This window comes from Triticum urartu, chromosome 1 (assembly GCF_003073215.2).
Source record: "Triticum urartu cultivar G1812 chromosome 1, Tu2.1, whole genome shotgun sequence".
Lineage (NCBI taxonomy): Eukaryota > Viridiplantae > Streptophyta > Magnoliopsida > Poales > Poaceae > Triticum > Triticum urartu.
In genome coordinates, this window is record NC_053022.1 from 422,148,167 (window position 1) to 422,168,732 (window position 20,566).

A 20,566-nucleotide genomic window follows, 5' to 3' on the forward strand; every position below is an offset into this window, starting at 1 on the left:
GCATGCAGGTGTAGTAGTACACCCAGCATGGGGTCAGGAAGGCCATCTTCTCGACATCTTGTACTGCCATCATGATTTGGTGATACCCTGAGAATGTGTACAAGAAGCACACCAGGTCGCACTCAGCGGTGGAGTCGACGATCTGGTCAATGCGTGTTAGCGGAAAGGGGTCTTGAGGAGACGCCTTATTGAGGTTGGTGAATTCAACACACATGCGCTCCTTCCTCCCTTTCTTGGGCACGACGACCGGGTGTGCTAGCCACTCCGGGTACTGCACCTCACGGATGACACGAGCTTCATGTAGTTTGCGGGTCTCCTAGACGATGAAGGATTGCTTCTCCGTGGACTACCGCCGCGCCTTCTGCTTTACTGGGCGTACATTGGGGCACACATTCAGGCGATGCTCGATCACTCCCCTTGGGACTCCAGCCAGGTCCTTGGGCTCTCATGCGAACACCTCCTTGTTCTCGCGCAAGAAATCGACTAGTGCCCTTTCTTGGTCTGGGGCGAGGTTGGCACCTATGGTGAAGGTGGCTCCTGCTGCCCCATCTTGGTCGACCGGCACCTGCTTCATCTCGGCCCGGTCTTGAGAGAACAACTACTTCTTTTTTGCTGGCGCAGCCCCCGGGGTCCCTTCCTCCACCGACGGCGTGTCAGCTACGGTCCTGAAGGCGAGCTTGAGAGCCGCCAGCGCTTCCTTGGTGTCCCCGGCCACCATGTGGATGTCGCTGCTTCCTGGCATCTTCATGAGGTTGTAGGCAGGGAGGGTTGCCGCCATGAACTTAGCTAAGGCCGGGTACCCAAGGATGGCATTGTACGGGAGGCCGATACGGGCAATGTCAAAGTCGATGAGTTCGGTGCGGTAGTTGTTACGGGTGCCGAAAGTGACTGGGAGGCGGATCTATCCCAGAGGGCTGGTGGAGCCGTTGACGACCCCAGAGAACGGCTTGGTGGGGCGAAGCCGACCATGTGACACATGAACCAGGCTGATAGTTTCCACGGAGAGCATGTTGAGCCCAACCCCGCCGTCGATGAGGGTCTTGGTTACCGCTACGTTGCATATGGTGGGGGTGAAGAGCATCCGGAGCGTACCTATGCCTGCGGTGGTCACACGATGGTCTCTTGAGTCGAAGGTGAGGACAACTTCGGGTGGCGCCCATCCCGGAGGAGCTCCCTGCTACATGCGGGCGGCACCCACTTGGCAGAAGAACTGCTTGACGTGGTGGTCCATGGGCGGCGCCTGAGGACCGCCGAGGTGGGCTGCAACGGCATGGGGAGCCGGTGCCATGAAGTGCGCGAGGAAGAGGCCACGCAGCTCCTCCCAGGAGGCCACAGAAGACACTAGCAAGCTGAGAAGCTAGATGCACGGCAAGCCAGTGAGGGCCATGGGGAACTAGTTGGCCATGACGTTTTCGTCAATGCCGGCCGCCCAAACGGCCTCGTCGTTGGCCTGGAGGAAACCTGCCAGATCCGCCGCGCCATCGTAGCAAGGCGGCATCTCCGGCTTGAACTTGGGCGGCCATTGTACCTGTCGCAAGGCGGGGGTGAAGGCCCAGAGGCCCAGAATGCCTTTGCGCATGCTCATAGGTCCAGTCGGAGAGACGATGCCCGCCATGGGAGCAAGTCGCGGAGGCGAGGCGGACAAAGAAGCAAAGCTTCGATGCACCCCCTACCTGGCGCGCCAAATATCGGATTCAGGGTTCCACAGACCCTTGAGAGGTTTGAACTCTGGGGTGCGTGCGAAGAACTCCCACTTCCCAACCTGCCGGCTCAACGATTCCACAACCTAGCTTGACGAACCCGAGGGACAGGGGACACAACAGTTTATCCTAGTTTGGGCCACCTCGCAGTGTAATAACCTACTCCAGCTTTGTCGTGGATTGCCTGGAGGGGCTGAGGATGAACTAGTACATGTCGGATCACGGGTTCCGGCAAAACCCTTAAGGTTCGAACATTGGGGTGCGTGCGAAGATTCCCCACTACCGATCCACGTCCTAGCTCAGCTAAGATCTTATGAACTAACTTGATGAACTCGCAACACAAAGGACACAAGATTTATACTGGTTCGGTCCACCGTTGTGGTGTAATACCCTACTCCAGTGTGGTGATGGTGGATTGCCTCTGGGTTGTTGATGAACAGTACAAGGGGAAGAACAACCTCCTGAGGTTGAGGTGTTCTTGTGCTTGGCGAACTTGTGTGCGTTCTGGTCTCTCTTGATATCTCTCTATCTCCCCCGATCTCACTTTTCTAGCTATGGTGGTGGCTAGTCCTATTTATAGAGGCCCTGGTCCTCTCCCCATATATTGAGAAGGAAGGGAGCCAACAACGGCCAATTTGAATGGGGACAGCTAGTACAGCTTATCCTGACAAAAGTGGTCTTCGCATGCAAAAGGCTCTTGTGGTGAGTCGCCTTGGGCTCCATGGTGACCTCCGTATTGCCATCCTGCTGGTCTTGGTCTTGTTGCACCAATATGGAAACCTTTGTTTGATGCCTCGGTACTCCGCGCCTGCACTTGCCCCCTTAGCACCAAAGAGGAAACAAGGATGCGGCGCGCGCTAGCACCCGCCTAGTCTCGATCGTCATGGCTCACGTCACGAGAACCTCGCAAGGTTTGCCGTGTCTTAAACTCTTCGCCCCTCACGAGCCAGCCTGGTGAGGCCACTCATGAGGAGGTCTTGTGTCGTCCTCCTTGCGAGTCTTGGCCCCTCGCGAAGGTCTTGAATGCCTTGTTGATGAAGATGCGACGTACATGCCTGCTAGCAAAGTCACGCCATGGGTCGCAGGCAGGCAAGTATGGGGACCCCCGTTCCCAGAACACCGACAGTACAGTCGACGAACGGCCTCAGGAGGTGAGGTGTTCTTGAGATCAATGAGCTAGTGAGGTCGTCACGGTGGAATGGATCCCCTCCCACTCTATGGTGGTGGCTAGGTCCTACTTATAATGGCCTTGGTCCTCTTCCCAAATGTAGGCGGGAAGGGATCCAACAACGGCCAAATTCAATGGGAGACAACTGTTACAAGCTATCCCGACAAAAGTAGTCTTCGCCCGCAAAGGCTCTGGTGGTGACGCTGCAGTGGGCTCCACGATGAATTCCGACCTGTCGTCCTGGTGGTCTTGGTCTTGTTGCACCGATATGGAAACCTTTGTTTGATTCCTCTTGACTCAGCGCTTGCACTTGCCTCCTTGGCACAAAAAGAGGAAACTAGCACACTACGCCTGTTGGCGCCCGCCTGGCCTTGGTCATCATGGCTCATGTCACGTGAACCTCACGAGGTGCACCTTGCCTTGATATCTCCGCTCCTCGAGAGCCAGCCCGGTGAGCCATGATGACTAAGGCCAGGCGGGCGCCAGCGGGCGCAGTGTACCCGTTTCCTCTTTGGTGCTAAGGCGGCAAGCGCAGGCGCGGGGTCCCGAGGCATCAGGCAATGGTTTCCATATTGGTGCAACAAGACCAAGGCCCCCAGGGCGGAGGTCATCACGGAGCCCACAGCAGCATCACCACCAGAGCCTTTCGGAGGCAAAGACCGCCTTTTTTAGGATAGCTCGTACTAGTTGTCTCCCTTCAAACTTGGCCGTTGTGGGATCCCTTCCCGCCTAACATTTGGGAAGAGGACCAAGGCTTCTAGAAATAGCACCTGATCTAGGGTGGAACCCTAGATGGCCGATCTTTCACCAAACGAGCGGATCCCGCGAAGAACACGAGGGGGAACACGAGGGTAAAATCACAAGGGGAACATAAGAGAACATTCAAACCAACAAGTATGATCACACATGTCCTAGATCCATGAACACAAAATGAGATTCTATATCCACGATCAACAAGGGACGATACAATTGGTAACCGGTCTTCTCTGTGAGGAGGTCTTGAGTTATTCCCTAAAAGGGGTCTTGAATCCGCTGGGGGGATCTTCTCCGGTGGAGGCTCGAATCTCCGAGGAGAAGATAACCAAGTGGATGAGCAATGGTCTCACACGAAATATGAGCTAATCCTTTGCTAACCCTAACTAGGAGGAGGTGGAGGAGTATATATACTCTAGAGCAACGAAGGGTTAAGTGGGAGAAGGATACAAGGCCACATTACTAGTTTTGAAAAAAAAATAAAAAAATTTGAAATTTTTTTGAATTTTTTTTTAAAAAAACTTAGTAATGGCGCACCAGTGGACAGTGCGCCATTACTAGTTAAAAACTAGTAATGGCGCACTGTCCACTGGTGCGCCATTACTAACAATTTTTTTTTTATTTTTTTTTACTTTTTTTTCAAAACTTCTAATGGCGCACCGTGGGTGTGGTGCGCCATTAGTAGTTAAACTAGTAATGGCGCACCACACCCACAGTGCGCCATTACTAGTTTTGAAAAATATATAAAAAAAATTTGAATTTTTTTTTAATTTTTTTTGAAAAAACTTAGTAATGGCGCACTAGTGGACAGTGCGCCATTACTAGTTAAAAACTAGTAATGGCGCACTGACCACTGGTGTGCCATTACTAACAATTTTTTTATTTTTTTACTTTTTTTTTCAAAACTTCTAATGGCGCACCGCACACCAGGTGCGCCATTAGTAATATATTACTAATGGCGTACCTGTATGTGGTGCGCCATTAGAATATAGCAATGGCGCACCACACACGTGGTGCGCCATTAGTGACCATTTCATCTATAGCCGTTTTCCTAGTAGTGTTGTGTCCAATGGCGTATACTTGAGGTCTCGTCTTATGTATCCTTGGGGCTTGGAGAGTAGTCGGAGTGTACATGGGGATAAACGTGGGATGCTCCGCATCATCTCCCCCCCTTGGGAAAGATTCGACCTCGGATCATGATCATCATCACCATGGAAATGGTTGTTGTGCACGAACTTGTAGTTGGACGGAGTTGAAAACATGGCGCGATCCAAGTAGTCCAAGGTGTCGCCAGATTGGTATACATGCAAAAAGATCAAGCACAAACAACACTCGGAAATACAATGGTTAAAACAAACAAAACGTCCATCATGTAAGAATGAGTCAGCGCAACAAGATTGATCATGACAAGGTGCATGAAGCTTATCCAAAAGAGATGGAATGATATGCAAAGCATTCATGGGAGCAAAAGCATTCATTGTGCATACAAATGTATTGTGAATATGATCAATTCAACCATGGTGCAAAATGATGTAATAATGGGATGGTTTATCAAAAGCATAAACATGGTAATGGGTGCTCAAAATGAGTATGTGATCATGCAATTGATGATGGGAAATATGAGCATGATATGGGAATACAAGATGCAACAAGGCAATCATAATATCAGTCAATCCATGCATAAGATGCAAATTTGTCATGTGTGAGATGTCCAATAGCATGACATGTGTGAGCATAATCAACAAATATGGAGATGCTTCAAGAACAGAATATATCTTGTGGGAGGCATGAACATATACGAAACCAAGCAATCATGAATCAAGGCAAGCAAGCTAGTAGTGCGAAGATGCAATGAAGAATCATGTAAAGTATGTCATGTGTGCAAATGGTAGTCATGAATAATGCACAAGACATATCACAAGCATGAAGGCAAGATATGAGCAAAATATCATCAATGTATTGTCAAGAAGTCCTATCTAAATAGCAATGGAACATCATGATTAACAATAGCATGAGGCAGATGATAAACATGGCAATAGCAACAAGGATCTCCACCAAGCATGCAAATACACATAGGAGTAGCATAATGTTGAATCATGGGTAGATGCAAGTAAGGGTCACAATTGCATGGCAAAATCATGTAAAGATGCATAATATGCAAACTGAACAAGATACAATGGGCATAAAGTAACAAGTGATATATAGCCCATAGCCGTGTGAGAGCCAAGTGAGAGAGATGCACGTAGTCCTTGCACGAAGAGAGCGGTGGGAAGGATAGTTCACGGGATCCCAAGTCATTTTTTCCCTCAAGACCTTGTTTCGTCAACTCTTGGGATTGAGAGGTTGACGAGTATACGTGAGTACCTACACAAAACAAAGACAAAGGGAAAATTGTGTGTGCGTGGTAGATGTACACATCAACCATCATGATGCGCACGTATTTGTGTTGGTTAGCACAAAATATCCAATGCTCAAATAAATGAGATGCGTGATGTAGAAACATGTCGTCCATCATGATAGGTTTGTTGTGATGTATAGAGTAATGGAAACTCAAATTGTGTAATGCATCATGGGAATTATCTAGAGAATTGTTATGCATGGGATGCATATGGTAAGCAATTATGAGAATCATGCAATGTATGGAATGCATCAAAATCTCCTAATATGTATGAGGAAACTATGGGCGTCTCCTCATGATCATTAATGGAAACATCACATGGCATGGTATATTAGATGAATTGCGCAAATCATGTAAAGGAAGCATGGCAATATCACATGAAAAACAAAAGTCAATGACCATCATCTCGTCATCTATGCCATAAGTGCAAATGGGATTTATTTTAATGGGACATGCATAGTTACTATGTTGAGGTTGAAATGATGCAATATGGGATATCTCACTCATAGCATATGACAAGGTTAATGGATTATCAAACATGATGTGACCAAAAGAATTTTCACATGATATCCTATGGAGCATACCATCACAACTAGGCAACTCGACATGCTCGTCATCATATTCATCATAAATAGGAAAGTCATGACATGAGGAAGTCGCACTAGCATGAAGCATGGAAATAGGTGTGTCAACATCACGCAAGCAATCATTCGTAAATTAGTCCACTAGTGTGACAAGAGAAGCACCGTCACCTATGTTACCTTTGAGCATCGCTCATGTGTTTTAGGTGAGGTGTCGAAGACCGAGTCATGGTCATTTTCATCTTGATGGAACCATGTGGGGGGTGCATCATCATCCATCATGGACATAATCGTCTCCATTGGAGGTATGGACTCATCGAGGATAGGCATGTCGTCATGTAGGAGACCTACCACCAAAGAAGAAAACACACTCGAAGTAGAGGCTAAGTCATTAGAAATCAAAGTGGCCTCACATGCCATCTCAACTACCTCACTCACTAAGTGTTGTGGCTCACGCACTCCCTCTTGGATGCTCTCCGTCATCACTCTCCTCTAAGACCAAAGATAAGGTCTCATGTGCGATCTCGTAGCTTGACTCGGAGAATGAGTCCAATACGGGCGCGTCATCATGTTGTTGAAGAGATCCTCATCCTTGCATCTTGCTCCTCCTTTTGTGTGGAAAGATAGTTGTCGATGTAGTCCCTTTTCCTTGCTTCAGAGTGAAAAATGTCGATGGAGAGGTTCTTGATGCACTCTCGCAATCTTGATTGCGCGCCTTGCATTTGTCATTGTAGATCGAGGATTGACGCTTTGGTGATGTAGTTGTTCACGTCATCGTTGTTGTGGAAGACCGGAGATGAAATGCCTTGCCTATCCATCACTCCAAGAGAAAAATGTGAGTGGAAGAAAGAGAAGAACGAATACCAAATGTACCTTGACCGAAGTTGAAAGTGGACCAATGATCACTCCAATGTGGACCAGGAAATAGCACAATTGATACCAATTCTTGTCGGTTTCTCACACCTACACAAATAAGGCTTATGGTGGAGCTCGGTGAGGATAGTGGCACAAAAAAATTAATGTAAGATGTTATCAAGAGTCAATAATGCTGGAAAATATTCACAAATTTGCAAGTGTAACAAGTAGACCAATAGCAATGAATGGCACACGGAAACGAACACACGGATAGATAAATGGGGTCATGCAACCAAGTAATGAGCACAAAATGTGGAATCCACGGAAAACGCTCGTGTTGCACAACTCAAGAGAGACGCTAGCATGATTGCTCTATACGCGGATACGACACTTGTGCACAATCTATGATATGCAAAATGTATGAACTTTATATCCCAAGTATGCTATGTGTATGATGTTCCGGTGGTATGATCCAAGATGATCAGATATGACAGTCTTATGTGCAATGTGGTATGATGCTATGGCACTTGCTTACAAGCTATTTTGTTTCTCTCTTTTTCTTTGCTTAAAAGCTTATTCTTTTTTTGTATGGCCACTTTTGCACGATGCACAAACCAAGATAGCAATTGTATAAATGCGGGAACAAACTTGAGGCACAAGAGATGATATGATGATACCAATATGATATGGTATGTATGCAATGGATGGTGTAGATCACTAATGTGCACAAGGAACATTTCCGGCAATACTCAAATGGCTAGTCTCAATAGGCAGGTGACGCAAAATGGGCTAGGGGTTATCAATGCAATGGCAAGGGAATATACAATGGAGGGATACCATGATACCAAGATGATATGGAGGTTACCGTCCGTGTCGATGATGAGTGGCGGTGATCTTGATGGGGATACCAAGATGATGGATACTCGTCCCTTAGTAGCTGAAACACCTTAGGAAATGGAAAACCGCGAACTCAAAATCTCAAGAAACACCTTAGGAGACACAACTCACAACACAAACAAAATTGGGTTAAGTCGGTGTGGAAGAAGTGTATCGTTGGTAAGCCTATACGGAAGTGGTGGTGGTGGTTGATGAAGAAGCAACCGTCCATAAGTATCCTAGACACCTTAGGAGACTCAAATTACTCCTCAAGCAACCACTAATGTGATGGGGAACAAAATTGGTGAGGTTCGGAAGTCGATGGTGGTGTAGCGTATGATGTGGTGGAAGCCCTAGGCAAAGATGCCAAAATTCACAAAATTTGATGGAATCAAAAGATGTTGGTGGTATTTTTGTGGGAAGGGGGATGCCAAGAGCTTCAAAACGAGCTAAAGAACGTCAAAATCAGAGTTCGAATGAATTAATTATGGCCGAAACACAATTTGAGCGAAGTCAGTTTTTTACAGGTAGCGGACATCCGGTAATGGACGGTCGTCCGATCGCCGGATGTCCGGTCGGGTCGGAAATCCGCTAATTACAGCTCGGGTTAGGGGTTCCTTGTAACACCCATGATGCGGCTATATCTCCCATGTCGCAAGAGGGGTAATCTTTACACATCACAGGAGTTGGCTTACTTCACACAATACATAAATATAGTACGGTGCCAAAATAAAAGATAACCCAACATGCGACAACGGTCCCAATCACCCCCAACTGGGCACCACTACTGATCATCGGGAAAGGAAACATAGTAACGTTGAGAGTCTTCGTCGATGTAACATCCCAAATTTGCAATTTGGAATGTTATACACTAGATCATCATGCATAGCATATTTTCTTGCATTTTGGTTGATCCTAGAAATTTCACGCAACTCAAGGACCTTCGGAGAGAGTTGGAGATTTCGTTATTTTCATATTTGAGAGTTTTCTCAAATTTGAAAAGAGGACCATTTGATTTATTTATTTCGTCTTCAATTATTTTTCCAATATCAAAAATGAGAGAGGGAATAATATGACTTTCCCAATGTTAGGAGAAAATGAAGATTTAATGAATAAATCAAATTAGTTTTATTTGCATTTTATTTGGATAGGGAAAAATGCGCGTTTTAAAAAATTACATTTTAGGCCCGGAGAAAAGTTCATTTTGTTCGGCTCATTTTTAGGAGTCGGGGAAAATTTACTTTAGAAATTTTGGAGTTCGTTTAGTTTTCTTTTTCTTTGTTTTTCTACGCGCGGAATTATTATTTAAAAAAAAGAGCCAGCGCCCCGCCTGGGCCAAGGGCCCAGCCGACCGCCAGCCGCCAGCCGCCCTGCGCGCCAGCGCCAGCCGCCGCCGCCTCCGAGTCCGGATCGGACTCCACCGCCGCCGCCCCTTGCTTGCCCCCTCCCCAAGCAACAGCCCCCATCCTATATAAATACCCAAGCACCCCCCTACCTAGCGCCGCCGCCGCCTAGCCGCCGCCGCCTTAGCCGCCGCGCCGCCTAGCCGCCGCCGCCGCCTTTGCATCCCGCTGCCGCCGGAGCCTCGTCGAGGTAGCCGCGCCGCGCCACGCTTGCCTCGGTTTGGTTTTTATTTTAGAAACTGTTCCGGTTTTCTTTTCCGTTTTCTTTTCCGGTTTTTGTTTCGGTTTTCTTCCAAACCCTAGATCGGTTTTCGTTTAACGTGATCACCAATTCTTTCTTATCGTTCTTTGTATCTTTCTTTTCGTCGGATTTATTCTTCCGCCATTTGTTTTTCCGTCGTTTGTTCGGTTGTTCTTGTTCGAGTTTTACCTGTGCATTAGATGAGTACTTATTGTGTGCTTGTTGTTTGTCTGCAATAGATCACCGGATTGCGCCGCTTGTTACTTCGAAACCCAGATGAGGTAGTACCTATGTAGTGCGAGAAACCAAACGGAGGCGATCGAGTCTTGTGGGGAAAAGAACTAATCTGATTAGCCTGTCCCCGTTATGGACAACTTGAGTGAATCTCATCACGTTACTTCTAATTAATGTTGTTGGGTTTTAATTGTTCACTTAATTGGGTTCCAAATGCTGTCAACCATTCTCGATGTTTAACAACTACCATGATAGTTAAATAAATTTATTCCTTTGCAGTAGGGAAAAACTGGCTTTATGCAAAACTGTAACCATAGAGCTTTCCACCAGCCATATATGCATATAGTATAGCTGTTTCATTCCATTACTCTCTATGTGTTACATTGCCAGCATATTCCATGTGCTGACCCGTTTTCGGGCTGCAACTTCTCATGTTGCAGACTTTTCAGACAACGAGTAAGGTGTTTTTAGGTCGTGGTTCTATACTCAGTGATGCCTTGGAGTTGATGGACCCATTTATCTTCCGAGTCTTCCGCTGTTATCGTTATTAGATGGCCTTAAGCCATATTTATTGTAATAAGTTCTCTTTGAGACATCGATGTAATAAGTGTGTGATTGCCACTCTGCTATAAATCCTTCGTTGTACTGTGTTGTGTCAGCATTACTGATCCAGGGATGACACCGGAGCACAGTAGACTTGATCCATTCGGGTTGGGTCGCCACAGAGATGGTATTAGAGCACACGCTGACTTTAGGACACGACCACTAAGTTAAAGCCATAGATCACCATTCTCTTCTCATTTTCTAACTCCTCATCTTTTCTACCCTTTTAGGATGACGAACGCAAAGATTAAGTACGCTCAACCGGATGAAGGCACACCATTTGGATTTCACCTGAAGGAAGTCACCAAGTACCTGAACATTGGATTACCAAGCTTCACGGGAACCTTCAACGCCACTCTGCCTGAAGAGGAGCGCTGGAAGATTCAAGCTCATGTTCCGGGAAGGACATTCGCGCCAATCACGAAGCCTATAGATAGTGTTTTCAATGCACCAACCTGGAGTCTGGGAAGGAGCATGGCAGCTCATATCACCATGGGACGCATTGGAGAAGTTTATCAAGAAGACCTCAAGGAAACTATCTACCAGATTTGCGGACGCCGAGATGAACAATGGGAGTTAGTCAGCATCAAGAAGGATAGATCCATTGCATCTTTCATCCAGGAGTTAAACCAGCACATTCGACGCCACGAAAACCAGATGTGCAATGAACAGCCATTTACCCAGTTGACACTGTCACATGGGATCAGTTTCAGCAAGCTTTCCGCACTGCCCATGTTTCAGCAGGAGCTATGGCCATGAAGAAGCGTGAGTTTCACAACTTACGCCAAGGAGGAAGGACAGTTGGCTAGTACGTTGAAGACTTCAGCAAGTTAGCACGTTATGCCCCAGATGACGTTGCTACGGATGCAGCTAAGCAGGAGAAGATTCTGGAAGGATTGAATGATGAACTAAGCATGCAGTTGATGGTAGCGAGTTTCAACAACTACCAGGAGTTGGTAGATCGTGCCATCATGATTGAAGGGAAGCAACACAGGCAGAAGCCCCGTTTTACCCCTAAACCGGGATTTCAGTTTCAGCACACCCATGGAGGAGGTAGCTCGCACAACCATAATGGCCACAAGAATGGTAATGGGAATGGAGGAAGCAACGGCCAGAACCATACCATCCCATCGACCCCAACCAAGAGAGATCTGAGTCAAGTCACTTGTTTCAAGTGTTCCAAGAACGGACATTATGCCAAGGAATGCCCTGAAGGCCAGAATGGAAATGGCAATGGAAACTCTGGGAAGAAGCCGAACCCTTTCAATAGGGGACAGGTGAACCACGTTAATGTGGAGGAGGTTGAAGATCAGCCCGATGCAGTAATAGGTAAGTTTTTGGTTAAGTCATTTACTGCACTCGTTCTTTTCGATACTGGTGCATCGCATTCATACATATCAAGGGGATTTGTGGATAAATATAACCTGCCAACCCAAGCCCTTAGGTCACCCATGTTAGTAAGCTCACCAGGAGCGGAGTTTATGGCTAGACGATGGTGTGATCGGTTACCATTAAGGATTGGTAACTATGTGTTTCCCTCAGACCTAATAGTATTGGAATCTCAAGATTGGATGTGATATTAGGCATGGATTGGTTATCAATGAATGAAGGAAACATTGAATGCGCTAGTAAGTCAATTTTTCTTACCACACCAGAAGGAAGAAGGATCAAGTATGTATCCCGGCATGTGCCAAACAGGACACAAGTAAACTGCCTAACAGGAGTTGTGCAAGAGGAAGTACCAGTGGTGAAGGATTTTCCTGATGTATTTCCTGAGGAATTACCAGGCATGCCACCGGATAGAGACATTGAGTTTTTGATGGAGTTATTGCCAGGTACAGGCCCAATATCGAAGCGACCGTACCGGATGCTAGCAAAGGATTTGGTGGAAATTAAGAATCAGATTAAGGAGTTATTGGATAAAGGTTACATCCGCCCAAGTTCTTCGCCTTGGGGATCACCCGTACTTCTAGTGGAAAAGAAGGATGGATCATTAAGGATGGTTGTAGATTATCGGGGATTGAATGAAGTAACCATCAAGAACATGTACCCACTGCCAATGATCAACGATCTGTTTGATCGGTTGCAAGGAGCTAAAGTGTTTTCCAAGATCGATTTGCGATCAGGGTACCATCAATTGAAGATTCGGGAGCAGGACATACCTAAGACAGCATTCACCATGAGATATGGACTGTATGAGTATACCGTTATGTCATTTGGATTGACTAACGCACCTGCCTATTTTATGAACCCGATGAACAAAGTGTTTATGGAGTTTTTGGATAAGTTCGTCGTAGTGTTCATTGATGACATCCTGGTTTATTCAAAGAATGAAGAGGAGCATAAGGAACATTTGCGTTTGGTTTTGGAGAAACTAAGGGAACATCAGTTATACGCCAAATTCAGCAAATGTGAGTTTTGGTTGAAGGAAGTTGGATTCCTCGGACATGTTATATCCGGCGAAGGTATAGCAGTTGACCCCACTAAGGTTGAGACCATAACCGAATGGGAAGCACCAACGACAGTTGGAGAGATCCGGAGTTTTCTTGGACTCGCAGGATACTACCGGAGGTTCATTGAGAACTTTTCAAAGATTGCAAAGCCTATGCCGGAATTGTTGAAGAAGGATACTAACTTCAATTGGACTGAGGAATGTGAGGCTAGTTTCCAGGAATTGAAGAAACGCTTGGTTACCTCACCAGTATTGATTTTGCCAGATCAGACCAAGGATTATGAGGTGTATTGCGACGCTTCACGTCGAGGACTTGGAGCAGTGCTTATGCAGGAAGGAAGAGTTGTTTCGTATACTTCATGGCAACTGAAGCCTCATGAGTTGAATTATGCCACGCATGATTTGGAGTTAGCAGCCGTAGTGCATGCATTGAAAACGTGGAGACATTTCCTCATTGGAAATCATTGTGAGGTGTACACGGATCACAAGAGTTTGAAGTACATTTTCACTCAGAAGGAGTTGAACCTCCGACAAAGGAGATGGTTGGAGCTCATCAAGGATTATGACATGAGATTGCATTACCATCCCGGAAAAGCTAATGTAGTAGCTGACGCATTGAGCCGTAAGAGCCATGTCAATACCCTAATGACGGGGAAAATACCAAAGGAGTTAGCCGAAAACCTTCGTGAGCTATGTTTGGAAATAGTTCCGAGAGGCTATGTAGCAGCATTGGAGATTCAGTCAACATTGATGGATAAGATCAGAGATGTATTCCATGTTTCTCAGCTGAAGAAATGTCATGCCGAGATGGCGGAGGTACCGCTAAGAGATACCGTGCCACTTGAAGCGATTACCTATTTTCTAGCCATCCCGAATCTCGAGGGCGAGATTCATCTTAAGGGGGGTAGGTTTGTAACATCCCAAATTTTGCAATTTGGAATGTTATACACTAGATCATCATGCATAGCATATTTTCTTGCATTTTGGTTGATCCTAGAACTCAAGGACCTTCGGAGAGAGTTGGAGATTTCGTTATTTTCATATTTGAGAGTTTTCTCAAATTTGAAAAGAGGATCATTTGATTTATTTATTTTTTCCCGGAGAAAAGTTCATTTTGTTCGGCTCATTTTTAGGAGTCGGGGAAAATTTACTTTAGAAATTTTGGAGTTCGTTTAGTTTTTTTTTTCTTTGTTTTTCTGCGCGCACCTGATGTCTATCAGGACTTGCCTGTTTTAACAAGCCATTATGGGCTCTGGCATTGAATATCATGTTTTAATTGGGATCGGAATGCTGTCAACCATTCTTGATGTTTAACAACTACCATGATAGTTAAATAAATTTATTCCTTTGCAGTAGGGAAAAACTGGCTTTACGCAAAACTGTAACCATAGAGCTTTCCACGAGCCATAGATGCATATAGTATAGCTGTTTCATTCCATTACTCTCTATGTGTTACATTGCCAGCATATTCCATGTGCTGACCCGTTTTCGGGCTGCAACTTCTCATGTTGCAGACTTTTCAGACGACGAGTAAGGTGTTTTTAGGTCGTGGTTCTATACTCAGTGATGCCGTTGGAGTTGATGGACCCATTTATCTTACGAGTCTTCCGCTGTTATCGTTATTAGATGACCTTAAGCGTAGTCCCAACTTAGCCCATGACAAGCTCTCACGGTCAACGAAGGAATAGACCTCCTCCCAAGACGATCCGATCAGACTCGGTATCTCGGTTCTTCAAGACACTTCGACAGGTTAAAACAAATCCAGCAACACCGCCCGAATGTGCCGACAAATCCCGATAGGAGCTGCACATATCTCTTTCTCAGGGCACACTCAGATTGTCTAAACTTCCGGTAGGCCAGCCCAGAGTTGCCCCTGGTAGCCACCGGCGGCTGACAGGTTGGACCAACACTCAGAGGAGCACTGGCCCGGGGGGGGGGGGGTTAAAATAATGATGACCCTTGAGTCTGCAGAACCCAAGGGAAAGAAAAGGCTAGGTGGAAAATGGTAAAACCAAGGTTGGGCATTGCTAGAAAAGCTTTAATCAAGGCGAGATATCAAGGGGTTCCCAATATAACCCAACCGCGTAAGGAACGCAAAATCCGGGAACATAACACCGATATGACGGAAACTAGGGCGGCAAGAGTGGAACAAAACACTAGGCGAGAGGCCGAGCCTTCCACCCTTTACCAAGTATATAGATGCATTAAGATAACAAGATAATATAATGATATCCCAACAAGTAAATAAATGTTCCAACAAGGAACGACCTTCAATCTTCACCTGCAACTAGCAACGCTATAAGAGGGGCTGAGCAAAGCGGTAACATAGCCAATCAATGGTTTGCTAGGACATGGTGGGTTAGTAGTTTGACATGGCAATTTGGGAGGCTTGCAAGCAAGTGGTAGGCATCGTAGCATTGGCATAGCAAAAGAGCGAGCAAACTAGCATAGAAAAGATAGTAGTGATTTCGAGGGTATGATCATCTTGCCTGCACAGTTGTCAGAGTTGACTGGATCCTCGAAAGCAAACTCAACGGGCTCCTCGTTAGTGAACTCGTCTCCCGGCTCTACCCAAACAAGACAAACAAGCAACAAGGATACAATCAACCACGTGCAAGACCAAGCAATATGATGCAATGATGATATGCTATGCGGAATGCGACGCGGGATGCAAAATGCAAGATATGACCGGAAATGCATGAACCTGGACTCAACATGGAAATACAAGGGTGCCACTGGAAAGATGAGACGAAATCGCTTGAAAACGATATAAAGAACGCCGGAATCGGAGTTGCGGTTTGGAAATGGCAAGCGAGCTAGAAATGCCACCGGAGGAGAACGAAGCGCGAATGCAAAACGGACATGATGACATGATTTAAGGTCCTGATACATCTTCATGCTCCCAGGGTGGATGGAGAGAATTGTGAGCCTCGTTCATGATCACTTTACGAAGGTACTTGTACTTGGACTGACTCTTGGCAATCCCAATCTGCACCTTTTTCACCATAGCATCAAGAAGCTGAGCTTGGCGAATCTGGTCTTCCAAGGTAGGAGAGACTAAAATGTTGGCGAGGAAACCTTGAGGAACAACTTGCAGATTAAGTTTGCAGAAAGCTTCACAAAGCTCGGGTTGATAAGGCTTAAGAATCAGACTGTTGCAGTAAGCTTTCCTGCTCAATGCGTCAGCAATCACCCTGGAGTGTACTCGATACTCGGATTATACTCTTGAATCATTTCGACCCATCGAGTTTGCCTGAGGTTGAGATTAGGCTGAGTGAAGATGTACTTGAGACTCTTCTGATCAGTGAAAATGTCCACTTTTCTTCCCAATAGAAGATGTCTCCAAGTCAAAAGAGCATGCACAACTGCCGCCAACTCGAGATCCTGAGTGGGGTAGTTCTTCTCATTAGGCTTCAACTGGCGAGATGTATAAGCAACAACTTTCTTCGCTTGCATCAATTTAGCAGTGATCAATTTCTCTTTCAAAGTGTTGAAAGCAATGTCACACTTCTAGAGAAGATACCGAGGAAGCTGCGGAGTTGCTTCACGTTCTGAGGAGGTTCCCAATTCACAATTGCAGACACCTTCTCAGGATTCACGGCAATGCCCTTGGTAGAGATGATATGACCAAGATAAAAAACCTCATCGAGCCAAAATTCACACTTGGAGAACTTGGCGTAGAACTGATGTTCCCTGAGCTTATCAAGAACCAAACGCAAGTGCTTGGCATGATCTTCGTTGTTCTTCGAGAAAACCAGAATGTCGTCAAGATAGACCAAAACGAAGTCATTGGTGTAGGCATTGAAGATGAAGTTCATCATGCGAGAGAACGTCGGAGGAGCGTTGACGAGGCCAAAAGACATGACTGTGTATTCATATGAACCAAAGCTTGTCCTGAAAGCCGTCTTGGGAAATATCTTGCTGAGGAAGACACCTCTGAAACACTTGTTGTCATATTTAAAGCGGGTTGGGGGGGGGGGAAGAACCACTGCCACCTTTACTCTTCTGCTGAAACGGCTGACGAAACGGAGGAGGAGGAAGCCAATACTTCTGTTGCTTAAATATGGAGATGTTGGTGTACCAATGCTCGATGTCGTGACATGCGTGGAGGTTCAAAGGTGCTTCCAATAAGTTCGAGCGCTTCTCAATGTGAAGGTCCATAGATCCAATCTTCAATGCCGCTCCTCTGTTGGAGATGTACCATGTAGACAACAATAAGGAAACAACAGTGAAAGAGTGACCCATCCAATATGCATATTTGAGGATGGCTCAAAGGGAAGGAGTTCACCTTTAGGAGATTCTCGCAAATGTTGGTGTTGCACATCGTGTATGTCCTCACATGACTAAATTGTCTCATGATGGTATCGCCTTGTGGATCCTTCAAAATGAAAGAACATGACAAACACTCGGAAAAACAAATGAGGTTAGCAGAGATGCAAAACCTATCATTCATGTGGTAAAATACACAACAAGTGGATGCATCATGCTCATCATAAGAAAGGACAAGGGAGCATTTCATAGTATGGAGGCATATGATGCGAGAACAACCAAATACAATAGGCTCAAACAAGCAAGCATGCATCACAAGTAGAGTGTCCAAGTATCCACGATCAATAAGCATAGATGCAACAATTGGAGGCAAGCGACAATGAATAGAATATATCTTGTGAGAGGCATGAACGTATACGTCATCAACCCAAGAAAGAAAGTAATAATGGAACATGGGTAATGCGACAAACCAAGCAATCATATGAATAAAGGCGAGAAAGCTAGTAGTGCAAAGATGAAATGTACTAGAAAGAATCATGTCAAGTATGTCATGTGTGCAAATGGTAGTCATGAATAATGCACAAGACATATCACAAGCATGAAGGCAAGATATGAGCAAAATATCATCAATGTATTGGCAAGAAGTCCTATCTAAATAGCAATGGAACATCATGACTCTCCCAACACAAGAATCAACAATAGCGTGATGCAGATGATAAACATGGCATAGCAACAAGGATCTCCACCAAGCATGCAAATACACATAGGAGTAGCATAATGTTGAATCATGGGTAGATGCAAGTAAGGGTCACAATTGCATGGCAAAATCATGTAAAGATGCATAATATGCAAACTGAACAAGATACAATGGGCATAAAGTAACAAGTGATATATAGCCCATAGCCGTGTGAGAGCCAAGTGAGAGAGATGCACGTAGTCATTGCACGAAGAGAGCGGTGGGAAGGATAGTTCATGGGATCCCAAAGTCATTTTTTCTCTCAAGACCTCATTTCGTCAACTCTTGGGATTGAGAGATTGACGAGTATACGTGAGTACCTACACAAAACAAAGACAAAGGGAAAATTGTGTGTGCGTGGTAGATGTACACATCAACCATCATGATGTGCATGTGTTTGTGTTGGTTAGCACAAAATATCCAATGCTCAAATAAATGAGATGCGTGATGTAGAAACATGTCGTCCATCATGATAGGTTTGTTGTGATGTATAGCATAATGGAGACTCAAATTGTGTAATGCATCATGGGAAATATCTAGAGCATTGTTATGCATGGGATGCATATGGTCCAAGCAATTATGAGAATCATGCAATGTATGGAATGCATCAAAATCTCCTAATATGTATGACGAAACTATGGGCGTCTCCTCATGATCATTAATGGAAACATCACATGGAGAATTTTGACAACATCCAAAACAAAACATATTTTGAACAATGTGATCATGGCATGGTATATTAGATGAATTGCGCAAATCATGTAAAGGAAGCATGGCAATATCATCACATGAAAAACAAAAGTCAATGACCATCATCTCGTCATGTATGCCATAAGTGCAAATGGGATTTATTTTAATGGGACATGCATAGTTACTATGTTGAGGTTGAAATGATGCAATATGGGATATCTCACTCATAGCATATGACAAGGTTAATGGATTGTCAAACATGATGTGACCAAAAGAATTTTCACATGATATCCTATGGAGCATACCATCACAACTGGGCAACTCGACATGCTCGTCATCATATTCATCATAAATAGGAAAGTCATGACATGAGGAAGTCGCACTAGCATGAAGCATGGGAATAGGTGTGTCAACATCATGCAAGCAATCAATCGTAAAATAGTCCACTAGTGGGACAAGAGAAGCACCATCACCTATGTTACCTTTGGAGCATCGCTCATGTGTTGTAGGTGAGGTGTCGAAGACCGAGTCGTGGTCATTTTCATCTTGATGGAACCATGTGGGGGGTGCATCATCATCCATCATGGCCATAATCATCTCCATTGGAGGTATGGACTCATTGAGGATAGGCATGTCGTCATGTAGGAGACCTACCACCAAAGAAGAAAACACACTCGAAGTAGAGGTTAAGTCGTTAGAAATCAAAGTGGCCTCACATGCCATCTCAACTACCTCACTCACTAAGTGTTGTGGCTCACGCACTCCCTCTTGGATGCTCTCACTCAGATGGTTGGTGGAGTCACTCAAATGGCTCTCAAGCTCACATTGGATGTGTGGCATGCTCTCAAGTGTGGGGCTAGTGGTGGTCACACTCATCCTCTCATAGGAAATGCTCTCAATGTGACATGTGGTGGATTCACTCATGTCACTCATGTGGTGGTGGCTCTCCCCGCATGGCAATTGGGGCATCTCGTCAGATGTTGGTGTCAGAGAGATGTTGGTGCAAATGTCTCCATGCTCAATCACGTCGTAGTCGTAGCCATGGATGAAGGCCCGAAGATGGCACGTCATCACTCTCCTCTAAGACCAAAGATAGGGTCTCATGTGCGATCTCATAGCTTGACTCGGAGAATGAGTCCAATACGGGTGCCGTCTTCATGTTGTTGAAGAGATTCATGCCCGTCGCCATTGACGAAGTGGATGGCCCTTGGTCGACCTTCTTGTCAACATCTTGTTGTAGGAGTCCCATATGATGTGGCACCTCGTAGCTCGTCTCCATGACCGAAGGGAATGTCCCATGCTCGGCCATCTTCCTTGGGGGGCTTCCGAAGAAGGAAGTGTCGCCCTCACTCGTAGGTGGTCGCCTTGTACTTGATGATGTCGATGTAGGCAAACTCATGGGAAGTAGGCGAAGATGCCGTACGTCCAAAGGCGAAGATGCCTTGCTAGCACTTGCCGAAGATGCCGAAGTGGTTGGTGTAGCCATAGCTCCGTTATGGTGGTGCCTGTCTCGCGGTCTTCTCTTGTGCTCATGATGTTTGGACTTGGCGTGAAGTAGGGCTTGTTGGGACGTGTGCATTTGCGCTTGGTGAGCATCGTCGTGATGA